The 6,000-nt window shown below is 37.1% G+C and overlaps 1 long non-coding RNA gene across 1 annotated transcript in view; it reads left to right on the forward strand.

The window, feature by feature from the left end:
• Positions 1–5,446, forward strand: part of LOC127492843 (uncharacterized) — a 58,779-nt gene extending 53,333 nt beyond the window's left edge. Inside the window, exons 3-4 of the long non-coding RNA XR_007922645.2 lie at positions 2,047–2,186; positions 4,204–5,446. This is a non-coding gene — a long non-coding RNA (uncharacterized lncRNA). The remainder of the gene's footprint in view (positions 1–2,046; positions 2,187–4,203) is intronic.
• The last annotated feature ends 554 nt before the right edge of the window (positions 5,447–6,000 follow it).

Genomic DNA, 6,000 nt, shown 5'->3' on the forward strand with positions numbered 1-6,000 from the left:
AACATCTGTGTCTCCTCCCTCCCCAGTGCAACACTTTATGAGTCCCAGATTTACAAATAGTATCGTTTACATGCAGTAAACCTTACTCTTCGTCTTATTAATTACTTTCCATCAACTTATCCCCCAGGATTTTGGTTACAAAAGCATGTGATAATCAACAGTAATGGTTTTAAGTTATTTATTTGATAAGTAGATCCCTTTGCAAGGAGTGTCTTGTTAATTATGTAAAGAAGTATGTCATGAGGAGATGTTGCTTGTTTTCTTGTGTTAAGTCATATTCATTTACTTCCTCATAATTATTTCTCTCCCCTTCTCTCTTCTCACCTGTCTACAGAGTTTTTAGAAATCTAAGATGTAGACCCTAGGTTGTTCCACATGGTAAATTCATCCCAAGTATTAGATCAGGCCCTGATCTTTAAGACTTAGTTATTCTATGCACATTTCTCTGTCATTATGTAGAAGGGGAAAAAAAGAATACCATTTCAGAGATCTTTTAGATTGTATTCTCCCTGCATCTCAGTTTCTGAGGAAGATGATGATTAATGAATCACAAAAATGCATATGATCAGAAGTTCACATGGGGAAAAGGTAAAATGAGAAACCTTCTATTCAAAGGTTGTGGGGAAATGATGTGTGAAATTGTTGACAAATTGTCTTCATTAAGATTTTGAAGTGGACGTTTTTTCATAAACTTGGCTTCTTTTCAAGTATAACTGTGCAGCTTTTTAAGACATTCATTGTAGAGTCACAATATGCAGTAAAGTTTGTCCTTGAAAACATTTGTGCTAAGAAAAGTGATAGTTTAAAGTAGAGTTCTCCTGGAGAGTATTTCCATGGACAACACTCACTTTTGAGCAAAGCACAAATTAAAACGATGTCTTATTATCTCCTATGGACACAAAGGGAACAAGACTGAAGCAGGAAGAACATTTTGTGAATATGAACCTCTCAATAACACAGTTCTTTCAACAAGGGGTCCCATACTGACCCTTAACATTGCAGTGTATTCCAGTGTAATTGTCTTTCCAGCACAGTGTTTAGTAGTGTAGCAGACAAGACTCTCATCTTAGGGATGCAAAATCTAGCTCTGTTACTTACCCTCAGTGTGATCCTATACAACTACATTAATCTCTCTCTACCTCACTATCCTCATCTATAACTGAAAATAATAATCTCTACATATTAGGACTGGGCTGAGAATTAACATTTAACATAAGAATACATATAAAATATTTTGTGCTTATGTTTCATACAATATGCTATCAAAAACTGTATAATCATACATTGGAGAATCAGCACAAGCTTGGCTTTGTACTTTGAATGTGAAGGCCAACCATTACCCAGCTTTCTATAAACTTTTATTTTTATCTCTGAACGCATTATTTGTAGATTTCACATTTAATTCCTTTCTGACCTGCCCACATTTAGTCATTTTCTTCTTTGATAATCTTATCGGTGTAGGATAGTTGATTATGATGCTGTACTTATGCAATGGTTCCTACTTCTTAAAATGGTTCCTGCAAATCTTCTTTTTTCTCCTTCACACATCTCTGCAGAGTAAAAACAAAAAAAGCTAGGCAGGCAATCAGTACCCCACGATAGGTGCTGGATAAATGACCGAACAGATTCTGATTTTCCAGATAAGAAAACCGTATCACAGGGAAATAAAGCAACTTGCCAAGGACACATGCATCCAATGTCTAAAAGTATTATTAGAAAGTTGAAACCTACAAGTGATGCAGTTCTGTAGTAAGTTTATCTGACATAGTGTATGCTTCCTAATAGTTCATGTTCTGAGAAACATAGAGGTATGACTCAGATCCCTTCAAAGAATCTGGTATCATTTTCCAAAATTGACTGCCTTTTCCAGTCCTCAATTTTGCAGATGAGTACCCTGTAATCTGAGATGTAGGACTAAACATAAACTGAACAGTAAGCAAAATGCCTGTTTCTAGCCCTTGGTAAGAAGAATTGTTTGTTAAATTGCTGTCAATTTCTCATTGTTTTAGTCTATAACAGTTTACCTTTTCTTTTTTTGTACTATAGTTTTAGAAAACCTCTTTTCTTGGAGCTTATGTTTCAAGAGTGAATTCAGAGTTTGAACTCTACTGTTTGGCGTCTGGAATGTTCTTCAGTGATCAAACTTACCATATTTCAATAGAAGGAGTAGCAGCAATGTTTGAGAGGTTAGTAACACCGACTTCAAGAAAGTAACTATTGGACTTACCAAAGTATCGTGTGGTGATAGTGATCTTATCAAGTGTTTTCTAGATTGTGAGATTTTTAAGTCAGAGTGAACTGAAAAATCCATATCTTCATGTTTCTTTCATTTGAGTGCCAAGGTCGAGGGGATTGCTAAGATCCAAACTAACAGGGGTGTGTTTTCACTCTGTGCTGTCATGGTATTGGTTTGGAAGAAAGATGAAACTGTGATGCTTTATGAGGGATCACTAATCTCTAGGCAGTCTAGATGAGAAGCAGATCTACTCTAGTGATGGTTAAAAATGCCTAATTCTTGATGTGTATTCCACTGGCCAACCAGCTGTTAAATATTTTGCACATACTAGGAGTGGTAGCCTGGCTCTTCACTGCCTACTTTGGGAAAGCCACTCACTGACTCTGGGCCCCTGTTTCTTTTCTGCAATCTAGTAGTAAGAACAGTTGGCTTGAATATATGCAAAGGGTATTTGGAAAGTTCATGGAAATCACATATTATATAGAAAGTGTATATGGATTTCAATTATTTGCAACAAATAACCTTATCTTTTAATTCCATTTTACATGAACTTTTTGGAATTCCCTTATACATTCCCTGTCCCTTTATTGGCCTTCTCTCCTTCCACAGATCCCTGTCAGATGATGATGAGAATTTGTGCTTATCTTGTATTTAATTCTCCTTTTAATTTCTCTTGAAATTCATTTCTACCATATTTTTGTAAGGTAAAAGAAATTCGTGCACTAGTATCAGTGGGAAATGTGCAAGCATCTGCCCACAACACTACATATTAAACTAGAAGGACCTGGTAGGCAACCTCCAGCTACTAACCTGAGCTTTAAAAGTTCAGTATAACCACAATTTCACATATTCAGTCTACCCAGTGGCTTTCATCTTGAAGTAATGTATTTTCTCTTTAATTTAAAAAGGTAACAAAGCTAAACATTGTTAATGATTCTTGGTAAATAAGTTTTCTGAAGTTTTGGGTTGAAAATTGATATACTTTACAATTTCTTGACATCATTATTAACTTGTCCATGTGATATTGCAGTTAACTAAAGGATGAAATAGAGAAGTAATTTTCTGACTGGTGTGTAGAGGTTATTATGCACAGGAGAGTGACCAGTGATTCTGGGCAGGAAGAGAAAGAAAATGTTCAGCAGGTCCCTTGTGAAGTATTTATCAGAAGGGATTCACTATGGAGTTCTCTACCCCTTTCTGAAGACCTTTTACACTAAGATAAATAGCCATCTATCCAGGGGACAATAGAGTTCCAAATGGTTTCTATTGGAGAAAGCTGGATTAACATAAAACCAAGAGATCATTTCTTTTAGCTTTTCTCCATCAAGTCTGTATTCCTCTATTGCATTGTGAATTAATCTGTCTAAGTAATAACAAAAACTACTGTTAATTTCAATAAATAAGAAACAAATCAACTTAGAAAACAAGTCAGTTTGAGGTTTGGATGGCATTACTCATTTGTTATTTAATTTCAAAAATAATAGAAAAATGTAACTTTATTTAGACCCTAAACTAATCATTGTCTTGGTTCTAGTTTATTTCTATGTATCTGAAAGATATAAAGAGGTTGAGACAGAGAGAAAGTTCTTCTATCTGCTGGTTCTCTCCCCAGTGCTTGTAATAGCCAGGGTTGGGCCAGGCTGATGCCAGGAACTGGAAACTCAATACAGGTCTCTCCTGTGGGTTACCGGAACCTAAGTACCTGAGCTACTATCTGCTGCCTCCCAGGATGCACATCAGCAGGGAGCTGGACTCAGGAGCAGAGCCAGCACATAAACACAGGTACTCTGATGTGGGATGTGGCTATCCCAAGTGGAATCTTAACTACTGTGCCAAACACCTGCCACTGACTTTCTTTTCTGAATATCAGATTCTCTACTGGGATGCCATTTTCCTATACAGATCATTTTTCTTTATTTGCTGCATGCCATGTACTTTGTAAAAGATTTGATCTTCCCGATTTCCAGGCAGAACTCCAGCTAGCTCATGACACCATGCTCTGATTTTCCTCAGCGATCTGAAGTTCCAGAACTATTGCAACTGTGATGACTTCATGAGCATTTTCATCTTGCTGCAGCCATCCCATCATTTTGTTCTCTTTGATAAATCATAGCAGCTATGAGAATGTGCTGCATGCTCAGCAATGTATCATTATGTTTGGAGAAGCACATCTTTGCCAACACTGACTTTCAAGGTGCAAGGATCAACACCTGTGAAAGAATCGCTCCACAGCCATCAAACATGAACATACTTGAATATCAGTGTCGTTACAGCACTTCCTCTGGTTTATGAATGGGACTGATTATTTTTCCAGACAGTTCATAGCATCTGCTAGTGCCTAAAACTCTCACTGATTTCAGGATTGCACTTTTGGTTATGTAATATGTACTCTGAATACACCAGGCTACTTTCCAGTTTACTTCCAGATACAATTTTTTTTTTAAATTTATTTGACAGGTAGAGATATAGAGATAGTGAGAGAGAGATACAGAGAGAAAGGTCTTCCTTCCATTGGTTCACTCCTCAAATGGCTGCTACAGCCGGCGCTGTGCCAATCCGAAGCCAGGAGCCAGGTGCTTCTTCCTGGTCTCTATGCAGGTGCAGGGGCCTAAGCACTTGGGCCATCCTCCACTGTCTTCCTGGGCCACAGCAGAGAGCTGGACTGGAAGAGGAGAAACCGGGACTAGAACCCGGCGCCCATATGGGATGCCAGCACCACAGGCAGAGGATTAACCAAGTAAGCTACAGTGCCGACCCCTCCAGATGCAATTTTAAGGTCTGAGGTTAATCAATAAGAGCACAGGGGATCTGGAGTTTGGCGATCCTAAAGACAGCCTCCATCTCTACATATCTTCGTGATGGTTTACGTAGATCAGTGGGTACTGTATTTTACCTCCTGCAAACTGGCAATTCCTAACCAATTAACTTCAACTATGGAACTGGCTCCTGCCATTGGTTTGACGAAGTCATATCTACTGTTTTAAGTCTATGACCCTGAGCATACTGAGATCATTACAGGGGAGGGAGGGAGATGTTTTCTGTATATTACAGTAGAGGCTCCTTACTGTAAAAATCCTTATTGTTAACTGAATTTTTTAAAGACAAACCAATAAACCAATTGGTCATACAACTCTAATTATCCTGAAAGTGATGGAAAACAGTAATAGCTATTGTCAGAAATTTTCAGTATTAAAAGAATGACTGGTGTCAGTAAACATTTGCTAGAATACAATTAATGCAGATGAGGGTGTGCTTTCTTTCCAGTGCTCTAAATCAGACGAAATTAGCATTTGAAGATATTTCCTGTTTGGTTAAGTAACTCGCAGGATATGAGAAACACTTAAAATTTGAAATTATTTTAAATAAATGGATGCTTTTTCTGTCTAAGGTTCATTTAAGATTTCTAAAATTAGTTTCAGTCCTGTACAACTTTAATACAGATCGGGTGTTTTAAAATATTTATGATAAAGAAAATGATTCCATCTGGGTAGGGAATTTTTATTACTAGAATATCATACCAATTTGAATTAAAGCCACTGTGAGATTAATTTCTTCTCTGCTGTTGGAATATAAATGTGTTCTGACAGCTGCTTTCTGTAACTGAAGTATACTTATTTGCATGCAATAGCTTCTACTCAATGAAATAATATATATCAAAGAAACTTTGAATGGTTTAAGCAACAAACAAAGATTGATTATCAATGCAAATGCCAATCAGGGATTTATTATAAATAACAAAATATTGGCAAGTCCATGGTCTGAAG

Source organism: Oryctolagus cuniculus, chromosome 14 (genome assembly GCF_964237555.1).
Source record: "Oryctolagus cuniculus chromosome 14, mOryCun1.1, whole genome shotgun sequence".
NCBI lineage: Eukaryota > Metazoa > Chordata > Mammalia > Lagomorpha > Leporidae > Oryctolagus > Oryctolagus cuniculus.